We start from the raw sequence: 23,640 nt of genomic DNA on the forward strand, positions 1-23,640 counted from the left end.
GTCTTCAAGTAACAGTGTTAGTTGGCCTCACTCAGCAACACACAGAAAACTTGGATCCCTTAAAACATGGCTCCGTTATAAAGTTTACTGTGAAAAAAAATCAAATTCCATTTTAGAATGTAATGAGGTATCTCAGAGTACAGCAATGCTCCCACTAAGAAAAGACAGAAAAATAAAAAATGAGATGAACAAGGCACACATCTGTTTCAATGCATCAGTGACTACTGAAATAACCAGGAAGAAGAGGGGCCAGGACTCTGAAGATTCTGGAGCAGTGATGACCAAGGAAAGAACAGCTGAGAGGTGGAGCTGCCCCCTCCCTGGGAAGTCTGCCAATGCTGCATCCTAGAATCCAGGGGCTGCCTGGACTGAGGGCCACTATGGAAAGGCACCGGCAGACTTTGGGCAGCTTTGTGGTACCAGGGACACAGAAGCAGAGATCTGAAGGGCTGGTCCTCCATTGAAAAGGGACTGTTGGGGAGTTCCCATAGTCAGAAGTGAACCTGACTAGTATCCATGAGGATGTGGGTTCAAACCCTGGCCTCTCTCAGTGGGTTAAGGATCCAGCATTGCCATTGTCCGCGTAGGTTGCAGACGCGGCTAGGATCTGGCGTTGCCGTGGCTCTGGCGTAGGCTGGCAGCTGTAGCTCCAATTTGACCCTTAGCCTGGGAACCTCCATATGCCACAGGTGCAGCCCTAAAAAGATAAAAAGGAAAAAAAAGCAAAAGGGACTGTTGAGAGCTTAGCATAGCTGCTCCATGGTATCTCTGTCTCAGCACACAGTTCGTTTGACCCAGGGGCCTGTGGGGGCCTTAAACTGACACTAGACCCTCATGTGCATGCATACCATAGATAACAGCCCTGGCCACAAGCAGGGTGAGCTCCTGATATGACTTGCCCATCGGCAGTCTCCCAGCCTCCCAGCACCTACTCTGTGTGCCCCTTAAAGCTGATTCAAACTGCACTCTTTTTGGTTCGAATTGACCAATCTGACTGTAGCCCAGGAACTCCAGAGCATGCCACCCATAGACCCCAATAAAGACATGTGCCAGGTCCTGCCTCTTCAGCTCTGCCTGCCCGGTGCCTTGCCCTCCCTGTGGAACCCCTTGAGGCATGCCATGGACTTCCTCCAGGACCTGTAAGTGATAAACTTTTCTGTTTCAATTTCTTATGGCCTTTGGTTGAACCATGGCTCACCATCCAGCACCCTGTGCATGGCATCTCAAAAGGTAATTTAACTAAGTTGTAACGGGGGCAGATGGAGCACTAGGGGTGGCACATGGGCAATTCTGAAGCTGCAAGTGGTGGGAAACTAAGAACCTCAGAATAAAGACCACAAACAGACCTGAGTTTCTGATTGAGAAGAAAACAAATGAAGCTGAAGACCAGACAGAAGGAGAGGCTCCAGCAAACACAGGAAGCCTCTGTCTGGAAGCCATGGAAATGTGAGTGGAACCTGACCTCCCGCAAACAAGGCTCAGTCCTTGAGTGGATTCAAATGACCAGTCTTTACTCTCTCTGCCCAGCAGAGGAAACAGTGAGACTGCTCTGGAGAAAGATTACATAATCTGGAGCCTCTATGATTTCTTAACACACAATGTCCAAAATTAATACAAAATTACTTAGTATGCCAAGAAAAAGATCATATAACTCAAACTCAAGAGACCTCTTTTGATGACTGGGGACTAGACTTGGCAGACAAGAGCTTTGAAATGATTATAATTAGGATGTTCAATGAAATAGAAGGAAAAAGGACAGAAATATACTAAGGTACTGAAAAAGAACTTAAAGAAATTAAAAACTCAAGATATGGGTTTAACAATAGATTATAGAGATTAAAAGGGTAAGGAAACCCAAAGGGAAGTCAATGTGAAATACTGATACTAAAGAACAGAGGATGGGAACTTCCATATGCTGAAGCTGTGACCCTAAAAAAAAAAAAAAAAAAAAAAAGGCAATTTAAAACAAAATGGTTTAAATTCTTCAACTAGGTTTTAACCAATCAACCAAGAATAATAATCTTTAAAAAAGGCAGGAGAGAGGATAAATGAATTATCTGGGAAGTGTTAAAAGTAATAATTTATAATAGTTGTAATAAATCAAGGATAAAAATTGTAACCACTGATGTATTACTACCTAACAATTTAATATATAAAAACAAAATAATAAAAAACTGATCAGTACAACAATAGGCAAGAAAGGAGAGGAAAAAAGAACATAAAACAGGTGAGTCAAATAGAGAAATAGGAAGAAAATAGATTTAAACCTAACAATGTCAGCAATTACAGTAAATGTAAGTATACTAAATATTCCAAGTAAAAGGCCAACCAAGTAAAATCAAAAACAATTCAATTATATTCTGATTACAAAAGATGTATTTTAAATACAGAGACATAGGTTGAAAGTAAAACTATGGGAAATGATAGCTTTAGCTACACTAACATCAGATAAATGGACTTTAAATAAGAAGCATTATCAGATAAAGAGGGACTTTTCATAGTGATAAAGGGATCAATCTACAAGGAAATATAAAAGTTCTAAATCTATATTCATGCAAAGACAAAGATCCAAAGCATATAAACCAGAAACTAATAACACTAAAAGAAAAGAATGGTCCAAACTATCATCACAGGTGGGAGATTTTACCATTTAAAATAATTGAATTAGCTAACAGAGCAAGCAAATTTTAAGAGCATTACAGAAAATCTGAGTAATATAATTAGCAAAGCTGGTCTAGTTAATATATTAAGGAGAGAATTCACATACTTTTTAAATGTACATGAAATATATACCAAATTCAACCATATTGTGGATCATACAAAATGTCTCAACAAGTTTTAAAAGACTGAAGTCACTTAGAATATGTTTTTTTACTTCAATAGAATTCAGCTAGAAATTGATCCTAACTCCAACTCTCTGCAAACAAACAAACAAACAAAACAACAAAGATACATTATGTATGTGTAACTGGGTCACCATGCTGTACGGTAGAAAAAAAGAAAATAATGTATTGGGGAAATAAAAATAAATAAATAATAAATAAAAAAGATACACTATGAGTTAGTTCATGGAAGAAAGGAAATTAAAATAAATATAAAATATTTTAACTGAATTATAGTGAAGAAACAATCTATTAAAACTCATTGACCTTAAAGGCACTTATGAGCAAAGAAAAAAGCTGAAAAGCTTCCATGTCAAGAAGCTAGAAAAAGAAAAGCATATAAAACTTCATAAAAGTAAAAGAATGGAAATAATAAGCATAAGGGTAGAAATCAATGAAGTAAAACTAATGAAGATCAAGACCATGCATAAAAAAATAAGCATACACAATTAACAACTCAGGAATAAAAAAATGAACATCACCACAGATCTTACAGACATAAAGAATGTATTATATACTAATCTGTATAACTTTATGCCATGAAATTGGCAGTTTGGATAAAATAACAAATTCTTTAAAAAATAATTTGTGAAAGCTGACAAAAGAATAAATATAAAACCTGAATAGTCATATGCACACAAAAACACACACAAACACATACACACACGTTAAATAATTAAATATACTGTTGAAAACCTTCTCATGAAGAAAACTCCAAGCCCAGATGAGTTCATTGGTAAAGTCTTCCAAAAAATGTAAGGAAGAAATGTTACTAATAAACAAATTCTTCTAGACAACAGAAAAAGAATCACAACTTTTCTGAGACCATAATAATCTTGATATCAAAATCTGCAAAGATATTGTATGAAAACCACAATCTAACTTCGTACATAGATGCAAAATTCCTAAACCACATAACAGCAAGTCAAATCCAGCTATGCATAAAAACAATAATAGATTATGACTAAGTGGGGTTTATTACTCCAGGAATGTAAGAGTAGTATGACATTTGAAAATCAGTTCACGTAATTTACCTAAAAGAGAAAAAATATGATATGGTCACTTCAGTAGATGAAGAAAAAGCATCTGATAATGTTAAGCACGAAGAGCCAGCCACCAATCCCCAGAGAGGATTCCCACTGAGTGAAGGACAACAAAGATCAAGACAATGCCAACCCACCAGAAGCAGGAGTCCACAGACCTCACCCCACTAAACCTTCTACATATGGGTTGGGAGTCACCAAGAAGGACTCGGCATATGAGGCAGTGGTTGGAACAATGTCTGATGCACAGAAAAGAGAATATATGTAGCAAAATCAGTATCTGCAGAGTGTGCTGGTCCCCAATGGCAGAAATGTCCCTCTAGAGAGTCAGTGCAGGGCTATGGACTGTGTGATGCCCCTCTCTCATGCTGCAGACCATATTCCCTTCCCAAGGAGTTAGGACAGATACACTGGTAGCATTGTCTATATGCCATACAACACACACGATTAAGAAATAAAAGCAAGTTCACTGTGTACCCAGAACAGGGGAAAGGTTTCTCTAATATGAAAGAAGAATCTAGGGCTAAGTGATAGTCTGGAACCCAGCCTCCGGATAAGGGAATGTTCCAGGCCCAGAGCACTGTTGGGAAATCCAGGAGAGGGGAAGCAGGTACCCCAGTAGCTGCTTCTCCAACAGATAAAATGAAGCATTAATTCATAGTATAAACTCTTAGCAACAAGGGGGAGTTCCCATCATGGCTCAGTAGGTTAAGAACCCGACCTGTATCCACAAGGATGCAGGTTCAATTCCTGGCCTTGCTCAGTGGGTTAAGGATCCTGCATTGCCGTGAGCTGTGGTGTAGGTTGCAGATATGGCTCGGATCCCGTGTTGCAGTGGTTGTGGCGTAGGCCAGCAGGTGAAGCTCCAATTTTGACCCCTAGCCCAGGAACTTCCATTTGCTGCAGGTGTGGCCCTAAAAAGAAGAGGGAAACAACAAGAAAGGAATAAAAAGGACATTATTAATCTGATGAGTATTTACAAAAACAAAATAAAACTTAAGACAAGTGTAATACTTAATGGTGAATTACTGGACACCCTCTTCCTGAGATTGAGAAAGAGACAATGTCCAATACTACCATACATTTTACTAGAGATACTAGTTAGTACATTAAGACAAGAAAAGTTTAAATGAAGAGGACGATTGGGTTTCAGGCAGGGCTTGATCCAGTGGCTCAAGAATATTACCAAGGACACCATTTCAGTATTTCCACTCTATAGTCTGCAATGTTTACTTCATTGAAGGATGGCCCTCACTTTAGTCAAAAATGGCTGTCAATAGCTCTACTGGCTGCATGCTTTCTCAACCAGTGACCAAGGAAACTGAGATGGAGACTGTTCAAACATTCTAAGTTTGACATAAGATTTACTCTGATTGGCCTGATTTGGGACACATATTCACCTCTTAACAAGGCACAGTGGGTAAACTGCACTGATTAATTCAGCTTGATCATGTCCATTCCTCAAATCGGGTGGTGTAGCCAATGTCTTGGATCCATATTGATCCCCAAAGAGAAGAGTTGTTGGGAAGAAGGTAATGCGGAGGTGCTAAACTTCCTCTGGTTCACAGGGCCCTTAGTGCCTTGGCAGTTTTTTCATGGTACCTCTAAGGTCAAAAGAAATAAACAACAGGTCCTTTCTTCCTAGTCATGTTGAAATAATAATGGCAGTTCATGCATCATTCAACAAATGTTACAGTGCTACACTTGAAAATGTAAAACATCTCACAAGTGCTTTTGTGAGTTCTCTGTGCTGCCCCAGAGCACATCAGTGCAATTTGGGAACTATGGTAATAATGGCTGATGGAGAGGCAACCACACACAGCCACTCACTTCCTAAGTCAACAATCATGGAAAACACACACACACAATTATTTTGGAACAAAGGGCAGGAATTTTCATAAAGGAAAAACTAAAGAAGCATAATTGCAAACACTACTTATTTACATCATATTTTGAACATCCATTGCTTTTTAAGAGCCCAGAGAAGATGGAAGATGAATGGAGTTTAGAGAAGAGGCAGAAAAAAGATGACAAAAATTCAACCTGTCCTGCTCCCCATGGAGCCAAAAGCTTGAAAAAAGGCTGAGAACTCCTGTGCTTTCATTTGAAACTCCACTTCCTGGAGGCACATCCTTGTCTCTTTGCTGCATTGGCTCCTATGCAGAGATGAGCTCTGAACCAAGATACTTTAACTACTTTGCAGATTTGCAATCAAATCAAAGAACTGAATGAATGGCAAATAAGGATTTTCAGATAGCAAAAACAGACAAGCATAAGAGAATGTTCAGTAGCTCTTATGTTAAAGGCTATGGTTTTTAATACTAAAATAAAAATTTCACCCATAGCTGACTAGGGTCTCCCACTTTCAGTGGATCTTTCTATCACTTGCTAATATAACATCCTAGGTCTCTACAAAACTGACTGAAGAGGGTCTGGGAGTTCACAAGGGCTGGCTCATATAAGCTCCTTAACAAATCTGGTTAATTTCCACCATGAACTTAGAGTCAATGAAGAGAACTCATCATCAAGTATGGCTTTAATACCTTTTTGCTCTACATGGCCCCTACCAGGTGCCATGACATTTTTTTTTGCATGACTGGACCCCGTTATTATTTCCTTCAGATACCATCTTGTCTATAGTATACAGCTGCCCAGTTTTCCATGAGACAAGGTAGAGGTTTAGTCATTACATTACAGAACACATACCCTCCCCCAGCACCTTTCCACCACATCAACAGGGCTCCAGTGTACTAACAAGCAGATTACAACTCAGAGAGCTGCAAGACACAGACTCTACTTAAGAAGGAACTCTTAGGGAAACCCAAAGACAGCAGGGGAGGAAAAAAAATCACACCCAAACCAAAACAGACAAAACAAAACACTGTACATAAAAAACATAAACCCTAGCCAGACTGACATTTCACACTAAAAGCCTAGTCCTCTGTTCCTACTACTGGATTGATCATATGCAGCTTTTAGCAAAAGTAACAAGGCCATGTATAGCAGAAGTTATCACAACCTTGTAAATCAACTATATGTCCAGAAAACTTTTTTAAAAAAGTAAGAAGTCATGCTGAAAGGCAAGACGAGGTGAAGACACCATCTTCCCAATGACAAAAACAGAGAAATTTCTGCCCTTGTCCAGCTCCTCTTCCCAAAGGCAGGGAGAGATCTGTGGACCCTGAAGTGGGTGAGAGTAGAAAAGAGGTGGAGCCTTTTCTGTACAAGTTCAGAATCAGATGGAACTCCAGCTCTGTTGAGATGGTTACAGGGAGAGGCCCTGAAGCTCAGTTTGAATACTGGCTCTCCTACTTAGCAGCTGTCTGCCTGGCTTAGCATTTCTATACTTCCTAGCCCCAATCTGCAAAATGATGCTTACTGTAAGATCATAACTCACATTTATTCCAGGTCAATGTAATAATACAAATGGGCACTTAGAGGCACCAAGTACACAAGAAGCACTCAGATATTAGCTGTGATTATCCACAAAGGCTAAAATTATCCAAGTATATAGACGTCCACTGTGTCCCCATTCTCTTACAATTAACAATCTTTTATTTTGATGCACAGTACAGGTAAATAACCAAGAGCCAGGGTACTAATTTGCTAGCTGTAAAGAAGCAATATTTGTATCTTTTGAAATTCAAAAAAAAATTTTTTTGTCTTTTCTAGGGCCCCACCTGTGGCATATGGAGGTTCCCAGGCTAGGGGTCTAATTGGAGCTGTAATCGCCAGCCTACGCTACAGCTACAGTCACCCAGATCCGAGCTGCATCTGAGACCTACACCACAGCTCACGGCAACGCCAGATTCTTAGCCCAATAAGCGAGGCCAGGTATCAAACCCGAAACCTCATGGTTCCTAATCGTACTTGTTAACCACTGAGCCATGACGGGAACTCTTAAATTCAACATTTTTGAAGCCCATCAATACATATGGTGTCCACTGCTTCATTTCTCACAGGTTCTGATACCTTCATTTCCTGGTGTTAAACTAAGAATCTCTATCAGCAGTAGGTACAGACTTAAATCATCAGCAATTTTTCATTAGAAGGAAAACTCAATTCTTAGAACAGCAGGATTCAAAAATGATGGTTTTTCAGAGCAAATGTGGCCTGATCCTGAGAGGACAATTTCTAAATTTAAGGAATCTAAGTGAACTATCCTACTTGACTCTTAGTACTATCAATTGGTGATTTAATTACATGGTACTATAATTTCCACTTGTGAATACTGGCTGGAGTTTTGTGTAAGTTGCTGGACATTCTATATTTTGACATTTAAATGGGTCCAATGGCTGTGGCTTGGGCAGGGTACATAACCCACTGTATGTCTTCCTTTCCACTAAAACCTCACACCATTAACATTTAACACATCCTACCTATCTTAAAAGATCCACTGGTCACTATTTTGGTACCCAACTTTAATTCTAGATGAAACTTATTTTCCTGCTGTGATGCTGTATCCAATTTTTAATGGCTATTCACAAAAGTGTGGTTTGAGTTCTTTTCGGTGTCAAAAAATATTTATATTCTTGACCCAGCAATTTCTGTACATATACTATCTCAAACACATAAATTTAAGCATGCACAAATGCATATTTCTTGTAATAATGAAAAACTGGAAGTACTCTAAATACCTATTTGTAGAAGAAAGGCCAAATACATTATGAAATTTCTCTATGTTGGAATATTATGCAATCATTAAAAATAAGGATAGGTATCATTCATATTTAAAAGAATGATGTGGATATTTATGCACAGACATGCAAATACGCTAAATTAAGAAATAAAGTTGCAGAAGAGCATGATCTCAAATGCTGTAAAAATGAAAAAAGTCTACATTTGCACATACATAGAGAATTGATGGAAGGGTGCAAAAAACAAGTGTTAACATGCTTAATTCTGGGAAGTAGGAAAGGGTGAGGGGAGGAGCAAAGGGGGCTTTACTTTTCACTCTGTAGCCTTTTGAGTTTGAATAACAATGTTCACATTATAGAAATAAATGAATAGAATGATTTCACACATATATCCTAGGTGTATAAATAAATCCCAAAGTAGTATGTGTGTTATGAAACATGAGTTATAATCACTTTTCAGTTCTTAAAAACTGTATGTATTTTACATGTATTGACAAATGCAGGCATGGACTAATGTGGAACCACAGAACAATTCATTGCTTTGAAATTAAAGTATTACTGGAAAAAATATTTACTTAATAAGTGCCTCTTAGAATTATATTTGTACCCACGCTTGCTAACACAAAATATCCAGTGGAATAATCCAGCCATTTGGAGGCCAAGGGTATAATTTCCTGAGGTGCTATTGTATTTATTAGTCCACATAATGCCTTTCCCAACAACTGTAGGACACTGTAATAAAAATAAGTCAATTGACAAAGTAGGTAAAAACGGTACCTAATAAGTAGTAGTTGCTATATTGCAGTGGGAATTTTTAAAACTCTTTCAAAAATTATTGAAGTCTAAGAGACATATATTAAAGTCAAAATCATGAACTCAAAAAATGATCACAAAGAGAACATCTTTCTTTTGTTATAAATTTTACTGGAGTATATTTGACTTACAAAGTTGTGTTAGTTTCAGGCGTACAGCAAAGTGAATCAGTTATCCACACACATGTATCCATTCCTTTTCAGATTCTTTTCCCATATAGATAATTACACAGTATTGAGTAGATTTCCCTGTGCTATAAGTAGGTTCTTGTTACCTATTTTAGATATAGTAGTGTGTATATGTCAACCCCAACCCCCTAATTTATCCCTCCCCTCCCACATTTCCCCTTTGGTAACCATAAGTTTGGTTTCAAAATCTGAGTCTGTTTCTATTTTGTAAGTTCTTTTGTATCATTTGTATTAGATGCCACATATTAGTGATCTCATATGATATTTGTCTTTCTCTGTCTTACTTTCACTTAGTATGATATTTCCTAGGTCCATCCATGTTGCTGTAAATGGCATTATTTCATTCTTTTTGTGGTTGACTAATATTCCATTGTATATATGTACATCTTCTTTATTCAATCCTCTGTTGATAGAATTTTAGGTTGCTCCCATATCTTAGCTAATGTAAACAGTGCTGCAATGAACACTAGGGTGCAAGCATCTTTTCAAATTTTAGTTTTCTCCAGACCTATGCCCAGGAGTGGGATTTGCTGGATCACATGGTAGTCGTATATTTAGTCTTTTAAGGAACCTCCATACTGTTCTCCACAGTGGCTGCACCAATTTACATTTCCACCAACAGTGCAGGAGGGTTCCCTTTTATTCACACCCTCTCCTTCATTTATTGTTTGTAGACTTTTTGATGGTTGGCATTCTGACTAGTGTGAGGTGATACCTCAGTGTAGATTTGATTTGTGTTTCTCAAATAATTAGTGAAGTTGAGCATCTTCTCATGTGCTTTTTTGGCCAACTGTCTTCTTTGAGAAATGTCTGTTTAGATCTTCTGACCATGTTTTAACTGAGATTTTTTGCTGTTGTTGTTTCTTGTTTTTGTTTTTGGTATAAAGTTGTATGAGATGTGAGAACACCTTTCTAACCACCACCCAGGCCAAGAAACAGAACATAACTAGCACCTTAAAATCTCCCTCTTGGTCCTTTCTCCATTTCTACATCCTTCCTCCTTTTGAAAGACAATTAATATTCTGATTTTTATCACCATAGGTTACTTGTATAATTGTTTAGCTTTATGTAAATGGAATAACAATGGTTGGTTCACTTGCATTCTTAAATCGATGTTTTACAATGTTACCTACATATATGGTGCTGTGAGCACGCTTGTACCCATCTTTTAGTGCATGTGCACTTACCTATGCATTTCCATCAAGTGGAAATTACTGGGTCATGAGATATTAATCTTCTCAGTTTAAGTAGATAATACTTATTTACCAGGACCAATTTACATTTCTGCCAGCAATGCAGGAGTCCCATTGCCCCACATCCTCCTCAGACAGGGCTGCCAGGATTTTCTATTTTAGCCATTCTGCTGGATTTGAAGTAATATCTCTTCAAGGTTTTAATTTTCATTCTCCTGAAGAATATTAGTGTCACCTTTTCATATCTTTATTGGTCACTTGGATATCTTCTGCTAAATTCAAGTCTCCTGCCCACTTTTCTTTTGATTATCCGTATTTTCCTTTTCTTTTTTTTCTCTTTTATTATTAAAGTATAGTTGATTTACAATGTTTCATCAAGTTCTGTTGTACAACAAAGTGACCCAATCACACACATTTCCCTGTGCTGTACAGTAGGATCCCATTGCCTATCTATTCCAGATATAACAGTCTTGAGCAGACTTGGGGTTCCAGGGTGGGGGAAGGGGAGGGAGTGGGAGGGATGGGCATTTTGGGGCTTTGGAGGATGCAAACTGTTATATTCATCTTTTTCTTATTGATCTCTAAGAGTTCTTCACACATCCTGGATATGAGGTCTTTGTTGGTTAAACAGGTTGCAAATATTATCTTTTACTCTGCAGCTTTTGGTTTTGCTCTCTAATGATTTCTTTGAGTGGTAGAAGTTCTTAATTTCTTTCCTTTTTTTCTTCTTTTTAGGGCCGCACCCATGGCATGTGGAAGTTCCCGGGCTAGGGGATGAATTGGAACTGTAGCTGCAGCCCTACAGCACAACCACAGCAATGCAGAATCCAAGCCACTTCTTCGGCCTACACCACAGCTTACAGCAATGACAGATCCCCGATCCATTGAGCCAGGGATTGAACTCGCATCATCATGGATACCAGTTGGATTCGTTTCCACTGCACCACAACAGGAACTCCAGAAGTTCTTAATTTCAATGTGACCTATTTAATGTGATAAGTCAATCACTTTCTTTTTAGAGAGTTCTTTTTTGTGTTCTGTTTAAGGAAACACTGCCTATCCTAATGCCCTGAAAATAATCCTCTGTTTTATTTTCTCCAAGATTTGATATTTAACATTCAATATTTATATCTATAATCTACTTGTCATGGATTTTTGTGTATGTTATGAAGTAAGACTTCAGTTTCATTTTTTACCATATTGGGTAGCCAATTGACTCAATACCGTTTATCCAAAAATGCCACCTGTCATACAACAAGAATCCATATACACATATGAATCAGTTTTGAAATATCTTTTCTGGTCTTGTGGTATTTTTCTCAATCCTTTTGCCAATTCACACTCTTGCTTTGTTTTGCAATAAATTGTGGTTCCTCCATACTTCTTTTTCTTCTTTAAGATTCTTTGCTATTCTTGGCCCTTTGCATTTCCATGTAAGTTTTAGAATCAGCTTGTCAGTTTTCATAAAAAACCTGCTGGAATTTTTATTGGGTTTATCTGAATATATTCATTACATTGAACTCATTGAATTTAGGGAGAACTAACATCTTTATGACACTGAGTTTTTTAATGTACCCACACTTATTAAGGTCTTCTATGCTTTTATTAATGTTTTATAGTATTCTATGTAGAGCTGTACATCTTTTATTAAGCTTATTCCTAGGGACTTGATGTTTTGAAAACTATTCTATATGGTATCTTTGTTTTTTCCTCTTTCTAGGTCCTACTTACTACTAGTGTAGAGAAATACAGTGGATTTTTATGTATTGATTGTATGCTCAGCCTTCTTGCTAATTCTCTAATTAATGCTAAAATTTTATCTGAAGATACTTTCTGATTTTCTCTGGCCCAGTCACATCACCTGTAAACAGGGTACTTCACCTTTTGCTTTCCTATCCTTATGTGTTTCACATCTTTCTTGCTTTGTAGTACTGGATAGGACCGTCATCACAACACTGATTGGACATGTTAATTCAGGGCTCAATTATCTCACCCATATCTTAGATTTTCATCACTTTCATAATGTCATCAATAAATACAACGTGTGATACAATTTTTAATAGGTTATCTTTGTCAGATTAAGTAAATTTCCTTCTATTTCTGGTTTCCTAAGAGTTTTTTACTTCTTTAAAATTATTTTTTGGCTGCACCCACAGCATGTGGAAGTCCCTGGGCCAGGGATTGAACCTGCACCACAGCAGTGACCCAAGCCACAGCAGTTACAGCACTGGATCTTTAACTGCTAGGGCACCAGGGAACTCCCCTAAGAGCTCTTTAAAATCACAAGTAAATGTTGAATTTTGTCAAATGTGTTTTTTATTGAGTATTTTATAGTTCTTATTGTCCAATCTTTTTTAGAGTGTATATATATATGCGCATATATATATATGCATATATATATATTTTCTTTTTCAGATTTTTTCCCTTATAGGTTATTACAAAATATTGAGCATAATTCCCTGTGCTATACAGTAGTTCTTGTTGTTATGTATTCAATCTGTGAATATGAGGAATTCATTAACTGGTATTATAATGTTGACTAAGACTTGCATTTCCAGATTCTTTTATCTGTCATATGTCCTAGTACCTTTTGGACAAAGGAACCCTTTGTAAAAATCACATGGGCCCTCTCCAGTCTCTCTCTCCTCCTCTGTCTCTCTCATTCACCAGCAGTATTCCCCCAACACGGGCCTTGACATCCATGGGGTCACAGTAGGTGCCAGCTCCTAATGGATACTAAACATGTGTTGATTAATTAGAGTCTGCATTTATCACACATCACAGAACTCTGTTAGATCTTTTCCTTTTAGTCCCATAACTGTTTACATCACGTATTAGGAAACAGCCCAGCACCATGAAGCATATGTTTACAATTCCTTTTAACAAGGGCATCTAAAAATTAGTATATGAATTCGGTACTATGTTTCTGTGATGAATATTCTCATTAGGACTTGTGGAGATGCTCAATTAAATAAAAAAGTCAGATTCAGGAATAGGCCTTGGAATCTAAGAGACCTTGGTTCTAACCCCTGCAGTAGGGTGGGAACGTGACTGGCACATACAACACCTAGGAGGCTGGTATGGTAGGAAGGAGGGAAGATGGGGCCACAGGGGGTAATGTTGGTGAGCTGGATGCGGGCATATCACAGAGACCTTGAAAACCACTATAAGGACTTCGGATTCAATTTATTGAGAGGGTGAGCCATTGGAAGGTTTTGAGCAAAGACCATGATCTGGCTTGGTCTATGACATGGTCTGTTGTGTTGTAACAGGGTAACTCTGGCTGCTCTATGGAAAGAAGTTCAAGGGTGACAAAGGTGGAAATAGTGGAAACCCTGGGAGGGACACCAGTGACCAGGTAGATGATAATGGTGTCTGGGCCCACGTGGCAGCAAGACACCTGATGCAAGGTGGTCAAATTCTGCTTGTATTTTGAAAAGAGAACATGTGAATGTTTTGAAAAACCAAACTAGGGGCTTAAGAAAGGGAGCCATGATTAACTCCAAGGTTAATTTAAGATTCACTCGGGCCTGAGCCTTGAGAAGGATGGGATTAATACTACGTGTGAAATATGAGATTAACACTGCCAAAGGAGCAGGATGGGAGAGGGGGTTGATACCAGCAGCTGAGCAGTTGAAATGGGTGGTGTCTACTGGCCATCCAAACGAGGAGGCCAAATAGGCCAGCGTTCGTGGATGAGGTCCAGGCTAGAGAGATTTATTTGGGAGCCACTGGCTAAGAGACAAGAATTGAAGCCAAGGACATGGATAAGATTCCTTAGGGAAAGCAGGCAGGCAGAGAAAGAAAGATATCCATGGACTGACCCTGGCACTTTATTATGTAATGAATGGGGAGAGGAAGATGAGCAAGTCAGAGAGGTTGAAAAGGAACCACTGGAAAAGTAGTAGGGAGTCCAGGCAAGTACACCATCCTCAGGCCAAAGGCAGCAGGTGTTTCAGGGAGGATGGAGGATCATCCCCTAGGATTTGCTAGCCAAGGACTGAGAACTAATCACTGGCACTCATGATGCCATGGCAGTTCCGCTACCGAGTGGATAATGATGCGGAGCAGAGGAGGTGACCTCTGGCCCTGGGTGATGGAGAGGCTGTGGGGTAGTGGGTTCCTGTACTGCCTTGTGACCAGTTGGGAAAACCAGAATAACACCCTAAAAATGCAAAAGTAGGAAGCTATCTGAGCAATAAGGAAGAATATCTCAACCTGTAAAAGTCAAGCATGAGGTTATAAGTCTCCTTCCTCAGGGAAGTTACTTCAATCTTTAGAGATGCTCCATAAATAACATGCTTTTCACCTGAGAGTGGGGTAGGGCACACCTGTTGGATTTCATCCCATTATTCTCTCTCTCTCTCTTTTTTCTGTCTTTTTAGGGCTGCACCCATGGCATATGGAGGTTCCCAGGCTGGGGATCAAACAGGAGCTGTAGCTGATGGCCACAGCCACAGCCACACCAACAAGGATCCAAGTCACATCTGCAATCTACACAGCTCATGATCCTTAACCCACTGAGGGAGGCCAGAGATCGAATGTGCATCCTCATGGATACTAGTCAGATTCATTTCCACTGAGCCACCACGGAAACTCCCATCCCATTACTCAATATGCAATTAAACTTGCTTATCAACCCTTTAGCAGAGGGTGCACACACACGCGTGCATGCACACACATACACACTTACCCCTCTAAGAATATTTTTGAAAAGCAAGAGGAAAATACTTTAGATTTCAAGGAGATAATTTTTTTGAATTTTCACCATTTAATAAAACAAAATGTGACAGGATAGTTTTTGCAAGCTTGTTTAACGACCAAGATGGAAAAAGGGACTTGACTCAAAGCCTATGGCAGTCAATATTCCAGAAACCCATTAACAGACAGTAAAAGACTAAAATGACCCAGAGTTTAGCAGTTCTAATTCTGTACTGACACACGTATTAACACTGGAACATTCCACAAATCTGAATTCTAAAACTGTGGCTTGATTTATAAATTACAAAGTAATAAAACACTGACTTTGAAATATCAGTTTTTTTATAATACCCGGTTTGAGGGGTTTTTTTTTTTTTAACCTTAAAAAGATCATCGGTTATTAAGAGTCATGGTACAAGAGAGGTTGTTTCATTTTTCAAAAATTATACAGTATGTATCATAATGCATAACATTAAATATAAGCCACCTAGGGAGTTCCCACTGTGGCACGGTGGGTTTAGGATCTGGCATTGCTGCAGCTGTGGTGTAGGTCACAGCTGCAGCTCGGATTCGATCCCTGACCTGGGAACTTCTAGGAGCTGCGGGTGCATCCATAAAAATCAAAGCCAGCCAAAGCAATACTTGGTTGCTTCTTTTATTAGGAATGACAATAGTTCTGATCCTACCCACTCCTCCTTGAGATGAAAAGGAGGGGTGAGGCGAGGTGACTGTGGACAAAGAGGGAAGGTGCTTAGTCATTAAAGGAAGAGGCATACCCAAGCAGTGCAATACCTAGATTTGGAAGCTGTGTTAAATACTGCTCCAGTTTTTGCAGTCACTTAAACACAAATAACTTAGATGTTTGGGGGTTTTTAGGATCAGTGTAGTATTCATCTGGGCCTCACACTGTGCCCTCTACCCCTGCTGCTGTTAGGTGTGCGATCTTTGTAAAATAACCTCTCTGAGCCTCAGTTTCCAAAGAATGTTCCTGACATCATAATGCTACTATGAGGATCATATGAGATTTTAAGTGGTAGAGTCCCAAGCTCTTGAACTCTCATGATTGTAACTTAAGAATAATATAAAACTGTATTCCAAAAGATACATGCATCCCTATGTTCACTGCAGCATTATTCACAATAGCCAAAACATGGAAACAACCTAAATGCCCACCTACAGATGAATGGATAAAGAAGATGTGGTGCATATATACAATGAAATATCACTCAGCCACTAAAAAGAACAGAATAATGCCATTCGCAGCAACATGAATGCAACCAGAGAGTCTCATACTAAGTCAGAAAGACAAATACCATATTATTTCACTTCTATGTGGAATCTAAAATAAGGCACAAATGAGCCTACCTACAAAACAGAAACAGACTCAGACACAGAGAACAGACTTGTGGTTGCCAAGGGGTGGGGGGAGGGAGTGGGATGGATGGGGAGTTTGGGGTTAGTAGATGCAAACTATTACATTTAGAATGGATAAACAATCAGGTCCTGTTATATAGCCCAGGGAATTATATCCAATCTCCTGGGAATGAACATAATGGAAGATAATATGAGAAAAAGAATGTGTGTATGTATGTGTACATGTGTAAGGTCACTTTGCTATATAGCAGAAATTTGCACAACATTGTAAATCAACTGTAATTTTAAAAAGACAAAAAAAGAAGAATACATTAGCTTCCTCATTCTTTTTTTTTTTTTTTGTCTTTTTGTCTTTTGTCTTTGTTGTTGTTGTTGCTATTTCTTGGGCCACTCCCGCGGCATATGGAGGTTCCCAGGCCAGGGGTCCAATCGGAGCTGTAGCCACCGGCCTACGCCAGAGCCACAGCAACACGGGATCCGAGCTGCATCTGCAACCTACACCACAGCTCACGGCAACACCGGATCGTTAACCCACTGAGCAAGGGCAGGGACCGAACCCGCAACCTCATGGTTCCTAGTCGGATTCGTTAACCACCACGCTGCGCCACGACGGGAACTCCAGCTTCCTCATTCTAATGATGATCGTTCAAGGGCTGAGAAGGGAGATAGAAATCCCCACATCTCTGTGGTCTTGGACTTCAGTGTCACTGATAATGTTACATAATAATATATATAATCACAATATAATATGTTATGTAATAATATGTCTCATATATAATATATATCACAATATGTTATATGATAATATGTCACAATATATGTCACTGATAATGTTATATAATAATAAGAGCCAAGCAGCAGTACATGAATCCCATGGTCCCTGGCCTAAGTCAGCGAACCCCTTCTATTCCCCAGGGCGCTATGCAAACAGAGGGGCTGACATATTCAGCTGTGTAGTTAAAAGACATCATCGCTATTTTCTTCGACATACAGACACGAACAACTACATCATCATCAACACCGATGGAAAGAACGTAAATGTTTTACAACTGAACCTGCACATATGTTCAGTTATTTTGTTTTAAAACAGCAGTGAAGTAGTATTTAGGAAAATGAAAAACAAAAGTGAGGTAAATAAAGAGAACAGGTGTTAGGGAGTCAATTAATGGGCAACATCACAGATTTCATTGCAGTATTCATCACAAACCCATATATTATGAGAATTCCACAGTTTACTTTCTGCTCTGACACCTGCTTTGAACCAAATGAGAATTGGCGAGGAGTTAAAATCAATCATGCACTGAACACATCCTACCTGCTTAGTTTCCCCGACAGCCTCCTGCACACGCCTGCGTGTGTCTTTTTGAGCACATGTTACCAGTGCCCTGGAATTTTGCTGTGTAGTTTAAAAAAGGGAACCACAATCCCTCGGCATCACCAATCGCTCTTACTCTGCTCCGTTTTTCCAGAGCACTTAATCCTCTTCTAGCATGTTATATAATTTGCTTATTTATCATATCTGTCACTTATTATTTGTCTCATTCCACTAGCATGTAAGCTCTGCTAGGCAAGGATTTTTGTCTGTCTGGCTCCTTGATGTAACCCAAGACCTTAGAACAGTGCCTGGCACATAGAAGCAGATCAATAAATATTGGGTGATTGAATGAAAAAAAAAATGAATTCTTCTTAAGTGTCCCTCTTTAAAAAGATTATGCACTCTCCCTTGGTTCCAAGGTAGGTTTATAAGGTTAAATGGCATGTTTTGACATCTTTGGCTTAATATTTGATCTGTTTTATCTTACCTGGCACGCAGCTCTGTCCCTTTTTTTTTCTCTAAAAACAATCCAGCCATATTTTTTGTAATAACCTTACCACATTGACCTTCTCAATACTAAAAGAACAATAATTTTTATGCTTTAAGCCAACAGTTGGCTCCACCTAGAAATCTTTCTATTTCACTATGATTTCTTTTATTTGAAGATCTCTGGTAATGACTTGGATGACTTTTAAAAGGTATTCTTTCTTTGCGGAAAACTATTTTTTTTTTTTGTCTTTTTGCTATTTCTTGGGCCCCTCCTATGGCATATGGAGGTTCCCAGGCTAGGGGTCTAATCGGAGCTGTAGCCTCTGGCCTATGCCAGAGCCACAGCAACGCAGGATCCGAGCTGCGTCTGCAACCTACACCATAGCTCACAGCAACGTAGGATCCTTAACCCACTGAGCAAGGGCAGGGATCGAACCCACAACCTCATGGTTCCTAGTCGGATTCGTTAACCACCGTGCCACGACGGGAACTCCTGTGGAAAACTATTAATATCTGCAACTATGTTTATATTCTTTCCAAATTTTTTTCTGGAGTAGTATGACTAGACTCTTATCTTTTTAATCACTGTTTTGAGACATTCACCTAATATATTTTTTCTTTATCTCACTTTACTGTTTCAATTTTTCAATCGCTACATCTTATGTATATATCTGTATAAAAGTATCTTTATTCTTATAGTAATGTCTTAGTCCTGAGACACAATTACTTTAAAAACATTTTTACTTTTACCTTTAAATTTTTTTTGGGGGGGTAGGCTTTTGAGATGTCTTCCTACTTTGCATCATTTGTGGGCTTCTTTTTCCTTTATTTTTACTTGAAGTATAGCAGATTTCCAATGCTGTGTGTTTCAGGTGTACAAAAAAGTGATCCAGTTATATGTATATTGTATATATTTCAGTTTATATGTATATTTCAGATTCTTTTCCAGTATAGTTTATTACATGAGATTGAATACAGTTCCCTGTGCTACACAGTAGGTCCTTGTTGTTCATCTATCTTCCATATAGTAGTGTGTTTTCTGTTAATCCCAAACTCCTAATTTATTCCCCACCTTCCCCCTTGGTCTATTTCTGTTTCGTAGATATGTTCATTTGTGTTGTAGTTCAGATTCCATGTATAAGTGATATACTTGCTTTTCTATGACTTACTGTAGTTGTTTGCTTTTGACTACACATAGTTCTGGTTTGAAAAAGTAGGTTTCCACGATGTTGTGAGTGATGCGTGTTTTCCAGATCTTGCCCTGTTGCTTAAATTTCCTTCCTTGGCAACTAAAACATCTTGTGATGACCGAAAAAAACTTTTCTTCCCTCTACCTCTATGTTTCTGCCCTTTCTTAATTTTTGTATTGGCTAATTGAAAAGATGCATATTGAAGGCACAGTGCCTTGGGAGTTCGACAAATTAATTTTGTATCTGGTTGGCAATTTATTTTAGTCCAAAGGGACCTATTATAGTCATGAACTCCTGGGTCTATATATTATATTAACATAAAAAGTTTAAATTATGTTTCCAAATAAGCTTTGTATTTGTTTGTGGTTTATTCTAGCAACAATGTAGTATTAGCTTTTTTCCCAACTCTTAGTTTTCCTCATTAGAAGTATTCACTCTAGAAGATCTATTCTTGACTTTCTCTGTCTCCATAACCCCCAAGATGCACTGTCAGGTGTCCTCACTTTCATGCACAGTCTAGATCCCTTTCTACTCCAGGGCTGTTAAATTCTAACTCAGAATTTAAGTTGTTTTGGATGGTGGACATCTTTCGCCTTTTGACTGCTACTGCCTTTTTTCTTTTTTTTTTTTTTAGTCATGTTAAAGGCGTTTTTCTCCTCAATCATTTCCTTTTTCAATTTTTTTATAAAATAAAAGTTTTATAAAGGCCAGAGATTGAATCTTCAAACTCATGGATGCTTGTCAGCTTCGTTACCAATGAGCCACAACGGGATCTCCCCAGTTCAGGTTTTTAAAAACAGAAAACAGAATCTGCCAGCAGCTGCTAGCTGCAACCTTGTTATTTCAAAGTCTCCCCAATCATTTCTTCCTTGGCTCTCAGACCTAAACTGTACTAATAACATACCTAATGGTATAATCTGTGATGGCTCATCTCTGGTAGCTCATTGAAAAAGGGAATCGGGTCCTTATTGCTTATCTATTGTATGTATAGTAGTGTATATATGTTAATCCCAAACTCCCAATTTATCTCTCCCCCTGCTTTCCCCTTTGGTAACCAGAAGTTTGTCTTTTATGTCTGTGAGTCTATTTCTGTTTCCTAGATAAGTTCATTTGTGTCATATTTTAGACACAGTTGAAACAGACTCACAGACATGGAGAACAGACTTGTTGCCAAGGGGGAGGGAAGGAAGTGGAATGGACTGTTTGGGGTTGATATATGCAAACTGTTATATTTAGAATGGATAGACAACAAGGTGTACTGTACAGCACAGGGAACTATATCTAATCTCCTTGGATAAACCATGACGGAAAATAATGTTTTTTAAATTAATTAATTAATTACTTAATTTTGCTTTTTTAGGGCTGCCCCCATGGCACATGGAGGTTCCCAGGCTAGGGGTCAAATTGGAGCTACAGCTGCCAGCCTATACCACAGCCACAGCAACGCAGGATCCGAGCCACGTCTGTGACCTACACCACAGCTCATGACAATGCCAGATCCTTAACCCACTGAGCGAGGCCAGGGATCGAACCCACATCCTCATGGTTCCTAGTCGGATTTGTTTCCGCTGCACCACAATAGGAACTTCAGAAAATAAGATTTCAAAAAGAATGTATATATACCTATGACTGAGTCACTTTTGTGTACAGCAGAAATTGGCACAACATTGTAAAACAACTATACTGATAATAAACTAAACTAAACTAAACTAAACTAAACTAAACTAAAAATGGCTGTCACCTTTGCAGCATTTTTGCTCCCCATCAGGTTAAGTTCAGATCAATTACTCTGAGACAAACTGTGATCTTCCAGTCACGACCCTCTTTCTACACTGGCCATAGATGGTAGTTATCTGTCGTAGAAGATACTTAAAAATACATACACTTTTCAGAGATGATCGTCACCATATTCGCCATGGTCTCTATCATGAAAGAGTTTATAATGAACACGAGAGGTAAGACATAGAACAACTGTGAAATAAAGATGATTAAAAACTTGAGGTGGGTGGCCAGAGACCAACGAAATCAATGAAGCAGATCAGGAGGGAGGGGGAGGGGGGAGAAGAGGATCTTCTGAAACATGACATAGAGCAGGTTCTGTGTTCATGGCACTGCTCAAGAAAAGAGGGACTATAAGAAAGAATTACAAGTCATTCAAAACTGTGTCCATCATGAGAAAACAGAAATATTGAACATGTAACAAAACGTTCACTGAAGTATTTCTGCTCACAATTATTGTTCTGAGTATTAACATTTCCTGTATGCTTTAGAACTTTGTTTTGGCAAAGCCTTGGATATATTTTTATGTTTACTGAGTGCAACAGAAGTTAAACGTGGGATTTGTAGCAGTTATGATCTGGGTCTGAGGCCCAGTCTTAAACTATTAAGAACTATGCGACTGAAGCTGCTCTGAATCTGTTTCTACCCGTACGAGCTGGAGATAATGTCTATTATTGCTGTTAACAAAGTGCAAATAAAACCACCGTTGATTACAAAGGCTCTAAAGAATTGTGCATTCTCTATTAAATTGGTAAGTGTGCATCGACATACATAGGGCATTTCTCTCCTTCCTTTTGCTTCTTTTTTGTTCTAGAGTCTGAACAGAGGGGGATACATGAGTGGCCATTTTCTTGTGGAAAGAAGCTTTCATTCTTCACCTGGAATGTGACAGCAATCACTCTCCAGTTCTAGCTAAATGACTGCCTGGCAAGGTGAACTGTGTTGGTGACTAACTCATTTTTCCCTCACCTCCAGCACCCTCTTTCTCCAAGATCAAGCAATTTTCCTGTGTAATGAACTGTATCTGCTATCAAGTGGCCTGGAAATTAAGAGGTCCAAAGCATCTTCCAAGTCCTCGTTCCCTATTTGGTATCACAATGTCTTTTGCTGCTACATCACTGATCTATGTTTTCCAAGGCTGTGCAAGGGAGGAATGCAAAAATGAATGGAACTACCGAACAAGTCTGTATATGGGGGAAGAGCTTCAATCGATGTTGAATTATTCAGGGGATGGTTTTCTAGCTAACGGGTTATCAGATTCTTTGCATCAAGTGCTTTTGTCTGGTTGATAACCTTTTGGTCAGTTTGATGCTGAATTGCACTGGAAGGGGGAGCAGATGCAACACGGATAGGCTTTATAACCGACATCCACCCCCAAAGTGGACTGTAATGGTTTGATTTATACCCAAGTCTGAAGAAAGTGAGTTCGAGGGAGGTCAAAAGTATAAGTAAATTGGGTAACAAGGAAAACAAATACTCAGGCCGTATGTTTCCTTGATTTCCTATGACTTCCAGAGGCACAGAAAATAAAATAAAACAGAGAAGAACTAATCAATGTGTTTGATTGTTTCATGAGACTAATTATATTTTCCTCACATAGTCCATGTTTTTAATCTTTTTCTGTTAGTCTGTGGGTACTTTCTTCTACTAACCATTCCTGCTATTTATAAATCTTATGCTGAGCATTCGCTGCTTTACATTCATACATTACTTTTTGGCATTTACTAAATATGTCACCAATCAACTAAAGAAAATATATGCCAGATAATCTTTCATATCATTTAATACTATTTAAAAGACAGTAATGTGTTCATCAGTGACTTTACCAATCAAAAGCACAGTATCGAATGGGTAGAATCAGGAAATTAGTTCTCTCTAAAGAGAAAAGATAGTTATTTAATGGCAGTAATTAATTCAATGTCCATAAAATGACTAAATTCCACAACTACTTACAATACTAATATAAGGTGCTAATTGTAAGTAACAGCAAAATGTGTTGAATAATGTTGATTCCAAACATGCATGCCTTCTGTACT

At 38.6% G+C, this 23,640-nt stretch overlaps 1 protein-coding gene and 1 long non-coding RNA gene across 2 annotated transcripts in view; one reads left to right on the forward strand and one right to left on the reverse strand.

Annotated features, from left to right (window-relative positions):
• The window catches only part of LOC146399493 (uncharacterized), a 119,080-nt gene that overhangs the window by 78,344 nt on the left and 17,096 nt on the right, over positions 1-23,640 (reverse strand). The window lies entirely within an intron of this gene.
• LOC146399494 (uncharacterized) lies at positions 965-23,634 on the forward strand. Its single transcript, XR_014817861.1, has 2 exons — positions 965-1,139; positions 22,580-23,634. It is a non-coding gene; the product is annotated as an uncharacterized LOC146399494 (long non-coding RNA).

Source organism: Sus scrofa, chromosome 10 (assembly GCF_054392235.1).
Source record: "Sus scrofa isolate SSC_HxYL_T2T_F1_AM1 chromosome 10, Sscrofa_HxYL_maternal_Yorkshire_Landrace_v2.0, whole genome shotgun sequence".
NCBI lineage: Eukaryota > Metazoa > Chordata > Mammalia > Artiodactyla > Suidae > Sus > Sus scrofa.